Source organism: Alligator sinensis, unplaced genomic scaffold (assembly GCF_000455745.1).
Source record: "Alligator sinensis unplaced genomic scaffold, ASM45574v1 scaffold1156_1, whole genome shotgun sequence".
NCBI classification, from domain to species: domain Eukaryota; kingdom Metazoa; phylum Chordata; order Crocodylia; family Alligatoridae; genus Alligator; species Alligator sinensis.
In genome coordinates, this window is record NW_005842296.1 from 685,517 (window position 1) to 702,521 (window position 17,005).

The window sequence follows — 17,005 nt, forward strand, 5'->3', positions numbered from 1 at the left end:
CGGGACCAGAAGGGGGGTTGGTTTTGTTTTTGTTTTTTTAAACGTCTGCAAACAGCCTGAGTTTAGTAGATGTTCTTTAAAGCATTTACTGTAGAACGATGGTTTGTTCAAGCTTCTTAATAACCTATTATACCATATGCATGTAATGTACTTTAAATGTTCTATCTTGATATAGCTCAAATATTCCTACTATTGGCTTAAATCTCATCTTATAATGTTCAGTGACATTTTACCAGCACCAATACAATTGGTAAAGAGTATCTGTTTCCATAATCTAGGCATCTTTTATCCGTCTCTTTAGGGTATTTATATCCCTACCACCACCACTTCTGGTAGATCAGAACACAGCAGTCTGCAGTATATTTCTCTTTGCATCAGTCTGAGGTGAGGATACATGCTGGTAAATGGGAACTGAGACAAAGTGAAGGCAAGACCATGAACTACTAACAACTTGGTGCTGTGATAATAAGCATCTCTATGCATAACTTAAAGTGCCAGCCTCCAAGACTGGAATTCACAGACCCAGGCTAAGTGCCCAAGTTCCCTCTACAGAGAATGGGGAAAGTCGGGTGCCTAAGAAAACAGGATTCCCAACAGGAAGCAGGCTGAGTAGGATGACGCCTACCATTAGGATATGAAAATGCTGATGAGAGAGTTGTATTTGAAATCATTCCACTTTCCCACACTCAGACACTTAACTGAAGGATAGGCGGGCGATGCCAGCATTTGCATGAAAATGGGATTCACAAAGCACAAAACCTCCGTTGGGACTTAAAGACATACAAAAAACTAGAACTTTTGGTTCCAAAATGATACCTTTTATTAGACCAACTGGAAAATGGCAAGAAAACTGGTCTAATAAAAGGCATTATTTTGGAACCAAGAGTTCTAGCTTTTTGTATGTCTTTTTGTCTCACACCAACACAGCTACCAAGTACACACCGTAAGTGTCTAAGTCCCAAAGGTATCACTTTGGGTAGGGGGAATTGGCTCATTCTTCTTCAAAGACATAGCTGGACAATAAGAAAGAGAAGAAGGCAATGCCCACTTTTTATGTAATATCCTAATCATTGGTGCATGCCCTCAGGATGCGAGAAACCTGGGTTACAGACCCCCTTCAGTCTATGGCTCCAACCTCTCAGGACAATGCCCTAACTGCAGGCTAGCCTAAAATAGTGTTTTACTCTATATCCTGTTGAATAAAGGAATGCAGGATCTTTGGGGCTAGCGTGAGGGGAATGTGACTCTTTCCTGCACCAGAAAGAACTATATATTTATCATTAAAGAGTCATGGGATTACTAAACGTATAAAACACTACTGGGACCAGAACCTAGTATGCACAGCAGGTCGGACCCATCAACTGACAGGGATCTGTGAATCCCACGATGCTCAGCTCAGCCAAGATGCAGGAAGGTCAGAGTGTGCACAGTAGTAGAACATTAGGTACCTAGGTAATTTTACTGGTAAAAAATTAGGCACTTATAGCTTTCAGACACTTGATGTGCTAAGCTAAGTTTTTGTGCATTGCTTATAGGGGTACAGAAGCCTAAAATTTTATTTAAGTTGTGCTTTGGGCTCCTAAGTCTGGCCCTAAGCAATTTACCCAAAGTCACAGAGGACATTTGCCATAGAGACTAAAACTTCCTGGGTCTCCCCCAAAATTTGAAGTTAGTACCCTAACCACTTGACTCTTATAACCCTTCAGTAATGACAATAAATAGAAAATACCTAAAATACTTATGTCCATAGTTTCATGAGATGTTATTTAATTGATCCATTAAAAGGAGCACACAGTCCTGCAAATCCACTTATCTACATCTTTTGGCATCTTCTATGAAAAGAACTTCAAAGAACTATAGGCCAGTCAGTCTTACCTCGATCCTGGGCAAGCTGTTCGAGAAAATTATTCTGGCACACATCCAGGAGGGGCCAGCAGGGAAATGCATGCTCAGGGGCAACCAGCACAGGTTCATCAGCGGCAGGTCATGTCAGACCAACCTGGTGGCCTTCTACGATCAGGTCACTAAATCATTGGATGCAGGGGTAGCAGTGGATATAGTCTTCCTGGACTTCCGGAAGGCTTTCGACACTGTCTCTCACCCCGTTCTCATTAGGAAACTGGGGGACTGTGGCGTAGACACCCACACAGTCCAATGGGTCGCCAACTGGCTAGAGAGCCGCACCCAGAGGGTGGTAGTGGATGGGTCCTTCTCGGCCTGGAAGGACGTGGGCAGTGGGGTCCCGCAGGGCTCGGTCCTCGGGCCCGCCCTGTTCAACATCTTCATCAGTGATTTGGATGAGGGGGTGCAAAGCACCCTGTTCAAATTTGCTGATGACACCAAGATGTGGGAGGATGTGGGCACAATAGAAGGGAGCAACAGGCTACAGTCAGACCTTGACAGGTTACAAGGATGGGCGGAGGAGAACAGGATGGGGTTCAACACAGACAAGTGCAAGGTGATGCACCTGGGGAGGAACAACCGGCACCATACCTACAGGCTGGGGAACTTCCCTCTTGTCAGCACGGAGGTGGAAAAGGATCTTGGAGTCATTACTGACTCCAAGATGAACATGGCTCGGCAGTGTGGGGAGGCGGCTAGGAAGGCCAACTATACCTTGTCGTGCATCCACAGATGCATTTCAAGCAGGACCAAGGAGGTGATCCTCCCCCTCTATGCGGCACTGGTCAGGCTGCAGCTGGAGTACTGCGTCCAGTTCTGGGAGCCGCACTTTAAGAGGGATGTGGACAGCATCGAGAGGGTCCAGAGGAGGGCCACTTGCATGATCAAAGGACAGCAGGGCAGGTCCTATGAGGAAAGGTTACGGGACCTGAACCTGTTCAGCCTCCAGAAAAGAAGGCTGAGGGGGGATCTTGTGGCCTGCTATAAACTGTTGGTATAAACTGTTGCCTGTTGATCTCAGGGGAGATCAACAGGCACTGGGGGAGTCCCTGTTCCCCCGGGTGCCGCCAGGAGTGACCAGGAATAACGGTCACAAGCTGGCGGAGGGAAGGTTTAAGTTGGACATCAGGAGGTGCTACTTCACGGTCAGGGCAGCTAGGGTCTGGAACCAGCTTCCAAGTGAGGTGGTGCAGGCTCCCACCCTGGGGGTTTTTAAGAGGAGGTTAGATGACCATCTTGCTGGGGTTGTTTGACCCCCAGTACTCTTTCCTGCCATGGCAGGGGGTCGGACTAGATGATCTGCCCAGGTCCCTTCCAACCCTAGAAACTATGAAACTATGAAAACTGGAGTGCTTGGTAAGGCATATTAAAAAAAACCATGATACTGTATTACACTTGGAAAATAGAGGCATGCAACGATTACCAATCTTGAATTGTAAGCTTGTAAAATGATTTTAGTACAATTTAAGGTAATTGTCAAAAGTTTCTGTTCTCCACATGAACTTTATTTGGAGCAAATAAAATGGACATACCTGTCAAATTACAAACAACCCTCTCCCCTAAAAGACAATCTTTCAATAGATCAATAACTTTTTGTCTACCCATGAATGATCTAAAATTAGACTATATAAGCAGAAAGCTAGTATCACTGGCAAACAGCCTTTCATGCAATGCCTAATTTGAGATCAACTGGTTAAAAAAAATAAAAAGGCCCTGCTGTTTGACAAAGAGCTATATGGGAGATGACATCAACTTCTTTCGGCAAATGAGCTCAGCGTGCCAGCTAGCTGACAAATTAGCTTCTAAAAACCACTAACAGTAGCTTACGAAGTCACAGCTGTTATCCTATTTCTAACAACAAAATGTTGATCTCAGTTGAAATGTCTTGTTTTTTCAAAAGATTTGTAAGTGGCTTGGTTTTTTACAGGGAAATAAACTACACTGAGAACTGCACAAAGGCAAGACTGTGACTGTACTATGACGACTCTATGGGTAATGTTAATAAACAGGCTTAAATCCGACGCTTGTTCATATTTTATATTAATCATTAAGCTAAAAACTCTGCGACTCTAAAGGATCAATAGCAAGACAGGCCCGAGAATATGGAAGTACCAGAATCACTACCAAGTCACTTAGCAAACACAAGAGGCGGCCAGATTCGCTCAGATGCAGAATCTCTGACAATGGGATGAAATGTAATAGAAACATAGGTATTAGTTCTTGGTTTCTGTGATGGACAGCTAGATCCTGTGAGGCAAGAGCCATTTCAATTGCGAGACATAAGAACTTTATTTCTATGCACTACTTAACTAAATACTTTGAGGTGCTGATTTTCAGACTGTGTAAAAACATGATACGTGGTACTTCAAACATGGGTGTGCTGAACTGGAAGCACTGTAAAACTTCAAAGTTTCATAGAGCAGCAAAACCTGGATCATTCGTACCCGGGCAGTTCACGATCTGCTTAGTTCATATTTTGTTGCTGAATTAAGATGAGCTTCTCAGCTGTTTGCTGTTGCTTCTGCTTGAAAGCATGAAGCTTTTCTGATTAGGTGGAGCTTGCGGGCAATCCGGAGCAGCTCCCTGAAGAAGCCACGCCTTCTGGAATAAAATTCGCAGTAAATGGCTGCAGTGCCTCAGTGGTCTCGCACTGTTTGTCGTGACTCTGTATACCTCCAAATACTTCACAGACTCTCATTAGGTTCTGCTGTACATGCATACACCAGTCTTCACTATTTCACAGTACTACGGGGAGGAGCCAATAGCCTCTTATACGACAAGGCGGCCAATTCATTCTGTACCTTGATATTTATATGACTTTCATCACTGTAGCGTCCAAGCATTTAATCATTAATAGATATTAACCACCTAATGGTGGAAAAGGGCCAATGTGGTCCCCATTTTCAAAAAGAGAGGAAAGAGGACCCTGAAAACTACAGGCCCATTAGTCTTTGAGAAAATTATGCAGGAGCACATCTGCAGGGGAACAGCAGGGGAGATTATGCTTAGGGGCAACCAACATAGGTTCATTAGAGGCAGCTCCTGTCAGGCCAACCTGGTGGCCTTCTATGACCAGGTCACAAAAGCCTTGGACACAGGTGTTGCAGCAGACGTAGTCTTTCTGGACTTTAGGAAGGCCTTCGACACCGTCTCTCACTCGATCCTCATAAAAAATTAGGCGACAGTCAGATGGGTCACTAACTCTGGGTGCACCCCTCCAGCCAGAGTGGTGGTGGATGGGTCATCTTTGACCTGGAGGAATGTGGGCAGTGGGATCCCCAGGGCTCGGTCCTTGTGCCCGCACTGTTCAATATCATCATCGACGACTTGGATGAGGGGATGAGAAGTGTTAGGATAATAAACCTGCTCTTTTTCCTTGCTTTTTCCTGCCTTTTCCCTGCCGATTTATGGTGAGCCCGAACACTGAAAGAATTGGTCTTGCATTGGTCTTGCAGCTGATCCATTGCTTACCTATGCCCAAGTTAGAGATCTGATCGGGCATGGGGCTTAAGCAGCAGAGGTGTAATGCTTATTTTCACTAACATCAGCAGAATGACGTTTGTTTACTTCGTGGGATGTAGGGCTTTAACTGGTTAATCATTTGCCTAATCATTTGACCGTTTGTTTAGTCGTGGAATGGAGGAACTCAAACCAGACAGGGGAGGAAACCAGTGGTATATCAAGAGGGAAAATGCAAAAGCAGGCTTTTGAGATGATTAGCAGCAAGGGACCAAAGGGAGTAGGGGTGATGGCCTCACACAGGCGCAGAGTGAAAATTATCATGGTAATGGGCTAATGCATGGCCAATTCCATGGAAATGAAGGCAGGGGAAGAGCCATGGGCATAACGGGAGGAGGTCGGGGGAGGAAACTGGGCATGGTTTAATGCTAATGAGTGTAGACTGGAAGGTATAAATGTATGAATGCAATGATGTTCTGGGCCGTTCCCCAGTTGGATGGGGACCCGCCCGAAGTTGCCTCCATATCAATAAAGTTGTTGGACGCAGTGTGTGCTGGTGTTTGCCCCACAAGTGGTCGTGCTCGTGATTCCATAGGCAATTGATTTGTCGCCTCCCCAGTCATTGGGCCTCACGTGGAGTTGAGGTTTAACATCTTGGCGTAGTTGGCAGGATCGACACGCATTTGGAGAGACTGATCATCTCGTCCTACCAGAGGAAGGTCTAGGAGGAATTCCTAGATTCTCTTGGGCTTTCCTCAGCTATCGTTCCCCAATCTGTCTCCCATTTCCCAGTAGCATGGTAATGGGTACAGAGGCTTTTCCTCTGTTGGTTTGGGGTCAGGGTGACCTCCGTGAGTTTGTGGAGTCTTGGGCAAACCGGAATGGGGGTCCATTGCAGGGGCCCTTGGAGCGTCCATCTAACCCGTCTTGGGTGTCAGCCCAAGTGTGGGCTGAGGGTATTTTAAAGGAGAAACGGCAGAAGCCAACCTTCTGTAAAGCTGCTGCCCTCCAGGCATTGTCCTGGGGTGTTCGATCTCTATGGCAAGAGTGCCAGGATAGGGAAACTCTTTGTCAGGAGAAAGACGATCTTATTTGTCAACTTAAGGATGTAATTGCCCAGCAGCAACAAGTCGCCCATGCATCAGTGCTTGCTGCTGAGATAAAAGAAAGGGATTCAGAGGACTTGCGTAATGCCAGGAGGGAAATTGAGTCTCTCATATCTCTTATTAATAAGCTGTCTCAGGACTGTGAGACCTTGGGGAAGGAAGCTGTTTCTTAGGGTGTCGTCCTTTCGAGTGGCAAAGCGCTGCCAGTGGTAACTCCCTCCGCACCCTTTCCTTATCCTGCTTTGATCCCTAAAACCCCACCTTCCTGTCCTTCCGGTGAACCTCCCGACTATTCAACAGAAGCGCTCCCTGTTGAATGAGTCATAACCTTTGCTCCCCCTCCCCCGGAGTGGAGGCACTGATGGTCCCCGAGAGACTGCCTGCTGACTACTCCATAGGACTGGTGTAGAGATACCAGAGGGAACCACCCAAACGCAGCAGGTTAGAATCATCTCACCCTCCCCTCAGGAGAAAGAGGCACTGAAAACCCAAGTGGGTCTCATGCCTTTGGAGTGGAGCAACTGAACTCGCTGGTTGGCAGCGGCTGAGAAAGGTCTCAGTTTGTTATTGGAGAATGAACAGACCGATGTTTTGCTAGTATTGACTAAAGGCGTTAGTCCTGCTATGTTGGGAGATGGCGAGTGGCAGGTTTGAATGTCAACGATCACCCGCACCCTTTTTGGTATTTATACCCTAGATCAGGGCATTGGGCAAATGCGGCCGCTTCCAGGGGAACATCGTTGCACTGTCATTGAAAGGGTGCAAGTGTGGGGTTGAGTCTGGGTAGATCCTTTACCAGCACAATGGTAACCGGGCAACTCGCCTTTTTGCAGCTTGGCTGCAGCTGGTCCCTTCCGAATTAGTCCTGATGTTAGAAATACAGTCGGGAGCATTGCGGACAGAGAACCTGCATCGCTGTCCTGAAAAGGCAGAGGCTTGGTGGCGATTGCAGCAGACAGCCCAAAGCAGGCAGGTTTGGGTAGCAGCTGAGTCTAGACAACAGCTGAAACGTCTAGAGCAGGTGGTGGAAAGCTTGGCTGCCAGACTTGCAGGTTCTCTAGCAAAGCGGTCTTCTGATCACTCCCAGTGCCAAAAGATGCGCAGGCAGGGGATCAATTCAAGAAGGGTTCTCGGCCACGCCTCCCTGGGGACTGGGATTCTTCCCAAGGGGTGTGCACTGCTCTGAATTTTGCACGCTGGGAAACCTGTTTCAAGTGTGGCACTCCCCAGCCTGCCCCTAGGGTGCTCAACCTCACTTCTGAACCTGCTCCCCCGCCCCCGTCCATTTTAGACTGAGGCTGCGCCTCCGACCATCTCAGCCACTGTTTCCCATTTCAATTTAATCAAGACGGGAGACCACAGATCCAGGGCTGGGTAGAAGGAAGGGCACCTGAAGCTTTTCTATTACATACCAGATCCATGCTAAATTTTAGTAAGGTTATTTCACCCAACATGAGTCTAATCAGTCTGAAGAAAAGGACAATTTTGTTTTGCAGGATGAAATGGACAGTGACGACACTGGGCTTAAGTGTCTGCTGGATCATCAGTTGGAATATTCCACCAATTCCAATTGAAGGGTATGTTAGATTTGCATTTTTTCAAAATCCTTTTTTTTTTTGCAGGTGATGACACCAATCACCCGAAGTATGATATTGGAGAGACCTTTTATCCCAATGGCCCTGAACTCACTATTGGGCAGCGTAAATTGCCAACTGGGCCGCTTACCCTCCCTTTCAAGTAGTTGCAAGTTAATGGCTGTTCAGGCTAATCCCCCCTCTTATAAAAGTTGGCTTTTTGGGGCTTATGGATGTCACCTCATGGATTCTAATGCTAAATTTCTGGATTCCACCACGCACTATGTAACAACAGATCAAATTGCAAATTGGCCCTGGTGGAAAAGGCAAACTATCCCTTGGTGGCAGTGAGGCTCTTGTAATGGAAATGGTGGGTGGGGATATTATTGGGGATTCATTCCCTATACACGGGATGCCCCTTATGGAGATGCAAAGGGGTGCTCTGGAGTTTTGCCATTGGCACCCGAGGATTCCCCTCAACCAAACCCCACACTTAGTAAAGCTATACCTCCCAAATTAACAACAGTGCCATTTCTTGAAAAGTCAAGCACTGAGAGGCCTATTGTCCTCCCCACCCCACTCAAAATGAATTTTTGAAAGTCTGGTGTGCCACATACCTCTATCAGCAAAGAGCTATAGTAAGATGGGAACGACAAATCACTTGGCATGCTAATGGCATTTTTATGAAGTCAGGATGGAGGTCTCCAAACTTGAAATGGAAGATTAGTTGGTTGGCTGATGAAAAATGGGTTATGGTGAGTCCGGGTTTCTGTTACATAGCTAAGAAATCTTCTAACATTCAAAGCTGCCACACAGTATTGCATAGCACCAACCACAGAGAAACAGTGCGGATTCCACTGGGTTTGCGACAATGCCATCACCCTCACCGGCAGTATTGCACGTTCAGTACTCGCCCCGTTGTCCTCTATCCCTCACCCTGATGGGCACCTAAATTGGGAATGCCACTTGCCTTGATGGAATAGTAGCATGGAAAGGCCAGTATTGCTCAACGCCTCTATTCTTCACATGAGAATCGCAACTGCTCCAGATGAATGCTTCATAAAGCATTATTTCCGGAACTGTACTATAGGATCTCAAACCCAAATAAACCTTCTTAAATGGGCCATACCAGACTTATTCCCAGCCTCATCAGCTAAGAAAAAGAGAGGTGTCGCTGACACTATTTGGGATGGAGCAAACTCAGTGATGGGAGTCTGGAATTCCTATAAGGGAGCTGATAATGCTGCTTGTTTAGACAGATTGGAACATGGCATTGCCTATATAAATCAAGGCAGGAGGCTAGAGAGCTGGGTATTGATGAATGCTATTCAATGGACCTCCCAATGCGGGGCAAGTGTTACCCATGTCTTGAGAAGTCTGCTGCAGGTCACCTATATGGGATTCAAGGATCTGACTTGGGATGAGGCATGTGACAGTGTGCAACAGGTCCCGAGTGCTCAACTGGTTGGTGCTGTTAAAGACATTAAAAGAGGACTCTGGCCGAAGATTTGGATAACAGTAGCCTTGCCATCACCTTGAAGTCCATGTGGCAGTTCCGATGCTATTGGACATTGAATTGGGAAGGATGTCAAAGGGATCTTTGTTATTTCACAGCCACTGGACCAGTAGGTGGACTTTGGACTAAGGGCTGGCTTTTAATGCCGGGAGTGAGAGGCAGTTGTCAATGGGACTGGGTAGTGCATTAAGAGGTATAGGATGTAGCCACACCTGAAGGATCCAGATTTTTAATTCGTAATCCTTTAGTTTGGATTCATGACATCTGGGTTGGCATGGGAAGCCTTTGGCGGGAATGGCCTAAACAACCACCACAGCTTAGCTGTGTTAAACCATTAGGCAATGGCAACATAATCACAGTGGGGAACTGGGTATGTTAGGAAGGATTAGCCAATTTATTATGGCCTAACCACACCCTATGGCTGAATGAACACAGAGGGATGTATTTGGCCGCTGGATGAAAGAGGGGCATCAATTATAATTCGAACTGTACAGGGATCCACTCCAATTAATTGGCCTCGAGCTGTGAACTTAAAATTTCAAGCACATCCGAACCATCCCCACGATTGGATAGCCACTGTTTGGGCCCATCAATTTGCGGGATGAAACAAATTAGAACAGCAGTTAAAAAAAGTTGAAAAGGAGCGGAGACGGGGTGCTCAGCTCAGTGCTACAGCAGCTGAGGCCTTGGGAAAATATAAATTGGCCATGGATGTAGCGGAGAGTTGTAAAGTAGGAGATGTTATCTGCCTAATTAACCAGAGTTCACCTCAGGTGCGTGCTAGTGCCTGGACCATAATTAGTGGTTTTGCATTTTTTTGTTTTATCATTCTTATAACTTGCTTTTGCGTAAGTTGTATTCATAAAAGAAGCAAGCTGATTCAGCTGCAGATCAACACTAAAGGAAGAACAGGGGATATTCCCATGGTTAATCTGTCAGCACGTTTTTTAGCTCGATACTCGGCAGTGATCACCCAAACTCGGCACTCCTTCACTCGTCAATCACCATAAGGCAAAAGGGTCAGTCCTTTGTCTGAGTTACAGAAAAGCACCACACACCTGTTTGCAGATGACACCAAGATGTGGGGAGAAGTGAGCAAGCTGGAGGAGAGGGACAGGCTACAACCAGTTCTGGACAGGTTACAGAGGTGGGCGGATGAGAATAGGATGGATTTCAATACGGACAAGTGCAAGGTATTGCACCTGGGGAGGAAGAACCAGCAGCACACGTACAGGCTGGGAAACTCCCTTCTAGTCAGCACAGAGCCAGAAAAGGATCTTGAAGTCATTATTGATTCCAAGATGAACATGGGCTGCCAATGTGAGGATGGGGTCAGGAAGGCCAACCGCACCTTGTCATGCATCCACAGATGCATCACGAGCAGGTCCAAGGAGGTGATCCTCCCCCCGACATTAGTCAGGCCGCAGTTGGAGTACTGCATCCAGTTTTGGATGCCACACTTCAGGAGGGATGTGGACAGCCTTGAGAGGGTCCAGAGGAGGGCCACCTGCATGATCAGGGGGCAGCAGGGTAGGCCTTTGAAAAGAGGCTACGGGACCTGAGCCTGTTCATCCTCCACAAGAGAAGGCTGAGAAGGGATCTGGTGGCCACCTATAAACTTGCCAAGGGGGACCAGCAGACAATGGAAGAGTCCCTGTTCCCCCAAGCACTACCAGGAGTAACAAGGAACAACAGCCATAAGTTGACTGAGAGTAGATTCAGGCTAGACATCAAGAAGCACTACTTCAGAGTCAGGGCGGCTAGGATCTGGAACCAACTTCCAAGGGAAGTGATGCTCGCCCCTACTCCGGGGGTCTTCAAAAGGAGGTTAGATAGACACCTAGCCAGGATCGTTTGACCCCAGCATCTTTTCTTGCCCATGGCAGGGGGTCGGACTTGATGATCTGCTTAGATCCCTTCCGACCCCACCAACTATGAAACTATAATGGGAGGAAGAGAGAAGCATTATTCCCATTTTACAGATGGAAAACTGAAGCACAGGGTAGAGTTCATAACTTCCCCAAGGTCAGAGAGGAAATCTATGGTTGAGCTGGGAACTAAACTTTCAAGCCCAAATTTGAAGTCTTCATTTAGTTAACAATTCTGCTTTCTCACAAGCATTTTACTCCAATAAAATACCTTGGTGTCATTCAGTTGCTGTGAAGTATAAATGGAAAGGCAAAAAAAGGTCAGGCCAAGTGTCTATCCCTAAGCCAAAAGCAGCCATTGTTCACAGCCTGAATTAAAACTTTGAGTTCCCAATTCCGTAACAGAAACAGAATCTTATTTCTTAAATATTACACTATATGCCAATAAGCATATTACTGTTTCCTATTTTCAACCAAACTCTGTTTCAATCAATAAATCACCCTACTCAAATTCCTCCCCCCCCCCTCCCCCCAATATTCACTGCAATTAAGGGCCACGTGATTTACTGGATTAGGTAATGTCCTAAACATCAGAGAGACAAGTTAGGAATCATGTTCTTAATACTAAACATTTTCAGAAGTGTTGAAAATGGACCATGTTTTTTTGCACCTTGCCTTTAATACTGGTATTTTCCCAATAAAAAAAAGCTGTGGGATAGTTCCTGCTCCACTAGGGACTGCGGCTTGAGGAAAACCCTGAACCCAGGGTCCCACCCTTTCAAAAGACTGAACTCTGAATTGCTCTCTTACTTTAGGTCCTAAATATTTCCCCTCTTAGCTAGCCCATAAGCCAGCTTCAAGAGAGGGAATAAACATGCTCTGGGCAATGCCTAGCCCATAGCCTAACGGTTAAAATATTTTTCTGGGAAGCAGAAGCCTAGAAGCTCAGTCTGCAGCTCCCTGGGCAAGTGCTCTAATCACTAGACTATTGATCTACCCTCCTGTTCCTCCTCTGACAAACACCAGCGGGGGTTTTCTTTTTCTGCAACTACATTTACGGGACCTATGAAGCATTAAGCACATGCCTGGGTGATTCTGCTCCATCCCAGAAGCTACGCAGCCACCGTACAGCCTTGTGAGCATGCTCAGCAGGGGAAGGAACACACAGCCGCACAGTATTAATACTGCATAAGAGCCAAAAACTGCACTTACGTGGCTACTTAATTGCCACTTTAGCATGTAAAGGTAAAACAGAATTTAGGCCTTAGGCTTCCTGAAGCCACTAATTCAAATCTCCGACTACTTGCCTCAGCACTTCAAGCTCCAGATATTTCATTCTGTGTATTTTTCAGGGATCAAATTAAGTTCCACCCCATGCGGGACAAAAGAATTATCTCATACCAGATCAGAGCAGGAAAAATATATTTAGTCCAGCTGGCCCATCCTTCAAAAGTTACAAAAAAACCTCACAAAGTAGAAAATTATGTAATAACCTCACAAGTTCTTTTTTTCTGTTATCAGATACTTTTTAAAAATGAGACTTGTATCCCAAACTGAACTCTGTCATTACGTAATGCTTCTTTTAAAGGTAGCGAGCTGTATGCCTTCAGTCACGATAAGGTCAGACCTAACACTAAACCCTTACATAAAAGGGGCAGAGGAGCCTTATAACAGACAAGTCATCAGGTCATCTGATGGTAACCCATTTCATTTCAGTTTATCATTACAATGATGCTAAATTTCTTTAACTACCAGTACCAGAGTAAACCAACAAAACTGCTGCATCCATACAGCAAATTTCACACAATAAACCAATTACATTTAAAACTGACATCAACTTTTGTCTGCCCACATGCCCTCTTAAACCAAAATTTTCAGCAGTGGTCACGGTCACTACTTCTGTGTTCCTCCTGCAATTTGATTCACATAAGTACCGAGCACTCCCATTTACAAATGACCTGTTTTTAGAACATATGGACAGGACCTGGTTTAAATCATGGGCCCAGTTTGCTAATATCTTGGCCAGATCATGGGGGGGGCAGGCGTATCATTTTTGTGCCCAAGTTCTGGTGCCCCTCCCCACATTCCCCGATTGATTAAGGGGACAGGGTTAGGGTCAGATTTAATTGCAGCATCAGAGACTTTGCTCCCAAGTCCTCCGACAGCTGCTGAAAAGCCCATATCATGCCTCACTGGAAGAGGCAGGAACAGTGGTAGGGGAAGAGCTGTTTGCTCCTCCAGGCAGGAAAACTGGGACGTGCGGTTGGGGTGCCTGGGACCTGCCCTGGCAGATGGCCCTGGCACTGGGTAGGGAAGGGGCTGTTTGCTCCACCACCTGTGTATTCTCTCTCCCCACCCCCAACCTCCAGCACCCGTTTTCCTGCCTAGAAGAGCAAATGGCCCCTCCCCTACCAGGTGCCAAGGTAGCTCCCAGTCACCCCCCTACCCCCCATGCCCCACTTTTTCTTCCCAGAGGACAAAACAGCCCCTCCCTTACCCATCCCCAAGCTCTCTCCTCCCTTTTGGGACCCCTTCCGCACACCCTTGGGCTGCTAGACTTTTGCTGCTGGCTGGGGAATGCTTGATGCAACTTTTGCCGCCAGCTGGGAAATGCTTGTTGCACCCAAATGCCACGATAGAGCTGCCTGCTGGGGAACTCCCAGGCAAGCAGCCATATCTTGGCATTTCGTTGCAAATTGCTTTTTCATAAAAATCACTTATTTTTGTGATTTTCATGGAAAGTGAGCAATTGCAATTTAAACCAGGGCCTACATATGGAGTGCTATATCATGCTAAGAGCTCTGGAGATATCTGGTCCCTTGTATTTCAAAGTGGTCATCCAAAATTAGTAGATATTTTTTACCTTAATCTCTGTCTCAGCTTAGTTATCTGTAGAATGTAGAAAAAAGTCTTCTAGCAGCACGATGAAGAAAAATAAGTAAATTTACAACTATACCATACTGATACTATTGCGGTAAGTGCTATAAAAGAAGTCCATGAGGAAACTGATGCTTCTGCCTTCATAGGAGGTTTTGTATAGTGTCTAGTAAATAAGGCAGTGGGTCACATACTGAACAATGAGGAGAAAGCAAAATTTTGAATAAGTGTCCCATAAGGGAATGCTATCTATTGTGTACATTGAATGACTCAGGGTCCCATGGGGGGAAAAACCAGAATGTGATCGTACAGTCCTAATTGCATCATGATGCACATGCACAGTGGGGCTGAATTAAAACTGAACAAGCAGCCTTAATTCTGACACTTCCGATTTTATAAGTGCTTGATTTCACAACTGTAATGATAATGTTTTAATATATAGGTGTGTTTGTGTAAATTAAAAAGCCCGGTGGAAATATTTCATGTCTTTGCCAATTTTACAAATTTTCTTTCTTAATTAATATACGTGTATTTTGGAGAAAGTCAGTCAAAGCTTTTCAACTCACTGCTAGCTCGGGTGGAACACCTGCAGCTTGCCTAACCTAGAAATAACTTTTATTGCACTTGGGAGGAAAGAAGCACGTTTCATGAAGCATACTATGAATTTTTTTTCTGGAAAAGGCACATTGTAAACATAGTTAAAGAACACAACAAAGTTTCATGTATGTGGATGTTTAAAACTGCTTCTTTTCAATCTGATCTGATTTTTGAAGGAATAATAGTTTTAAATTACTGCAGCTCCCATGGCAGACAAGACCAACCTTCTTCTACAGACACCAGAAAATACAGGAATTCAACTAAATACAAAAACCAACTGGATTTGTTCTCCAATTAAAAGAAGAAAAATAAATCACACTAACTCTTAATGGTAAATCAACAGTTGTTCTATTATAATTTTGTCCAAAAGACAACAAATTTTGTTTTTTCAACTCTTTGATCCTTATGTTTAGCTTGTAAAGATGCCACTTGCTACTGCAAATATTCCATTTCTCAAACGACTGGTATCATTTTTCCTAAAACTAAAATATAACCAGACGGTCGCAGAGAGGTTTCAAACCCACACAGCAAAAAGCAGACCTCACAATGGAAGAAAATCAGATTCAGCACGTTTAAGAAATGAAAACTTGCAGAAGTCGATAAAAATTACAAATTTAATGTCAAAATAAGGATGAAAGTGGCACAATGCATTTTGTCTTCTGCCAGAAGATTAGATCCTGCTACTGTATCAGCATTACAGGCTATATTTTCACTGATACCAAAGATAATGCTCCAAGCTCTTTTTTATGCTCTTCCTAGAAATAAAAGGTTTACTTACCTTCATCACTGTAACAACATGGAATGTGAAAGATAGCAATTGGTGTGTTGCTCATTTGTTTTGTTTTACCGAGTACATACTTACTAGGGCCCAATCGTGTAATGTGTTCCACCAGTTCAGCTGGAGAATGAATCTCTTTTAACCCAAGTGAATTTATAACGGCCATCTAAAATTAGAGAATCTATCCTTTCCTGAGCTAGAATATGAACATACCTTTTATTTTCTGTTCCTTTGTTTTGCTTGTAAAAGTAAGAATAATTCTGATCCCAAAACAATAAAAGATACTCCGTACAAAAGAGGTAAACGATTCCATCCAAAGATCAATCTAGGTGAATCATCAAAATCTTTAGCTGTAATATGCATTCAATAAGCAACACAAAGTTCTGTTTAATCGGACCCCTAACTGATGCCATTTGGTGTCATTTAAAGGCAAAATTGATAAATGTGAACTGAACTGATAACTGGAAGTGATAAATGTGAACTTCATGTTCTTTTCATCCACAGAGCAGATACAGTCCAGGCTGCAGCACTCCAGGTCTGTCACAAAAAGTACATCAAGTGGGACCTAAAGGAATCCTAGAACTGTTAACTAGAACTGTGGGGAGGACTTGTGGGGGAAAGAGAGGTTTTCAGACCAGTTCAATCGTTGACCACTAAACTGGGAGTGCCAACCAGCACACATTTCAATACACTGCTATATGCAGGCACTGCATGCAATCTTTACCTTCATTTTAGAAACTTATACATGGTCTTCCTTTCTTACGGTTTGGTCACTAATAAGGGCTTTTCTTCGGTCTTCTTAGATTGATGGCTGTGATTTGACCTCATTGGATTGGACAAAATTATCTCAAAGTAATTCTTAAAGCCACTGGATTGGTGCGTTTATGACCTAAGCATCAAAGTGTGATTTTATCCCTTGAGTCCCTAAAAAGCTATTAATACAAGAGCTGGATACATCCTTTTCCTTGCTGCTTTACGTGACTGCTGCAAAGCTAAAATGATAGCATATTGCAAAAATAGATGCATTAATGGTTTTCAGGCATACAACCAGGGTGGAACAATCTCATTGTTGTGCCTAGTAGGTGGAACAGGATCTGCCTCTGTGTCAGATTACTGATGCATCTTTTGGGTGCTAATATGGTTTAACAAGCAAAAATACTAAACGGAAGTCAGAGCTTCGGATGAAGCAGGGTGAAATCTAACTGGCACTTTGAGTGATGGCTGACCTGAACAGAGCATTTCTTGCTAGTTGTGTGCATGTGTGCGCACATTTTAAACACTTTGTAGATTTGATACTTGGATTCATGAGAACTTTTCTAATTTCAGCA

General features: G+C 44.8%; 1 protein-coding gene across 1 annotated transcript in view; it reads right to left on the bottom strand.

Annotated features, from left to right (window-relative positions):
* SUPT3H (SPT3 homolog, SAGA and STAGA complex component) overlaps nt 1-17,005 on the bottom strand; it is a 439,951-nt gene that overhangs the window by 335,437 nt on the left and 87,509 nt on the right. The window lies entirely within an intron of this gene.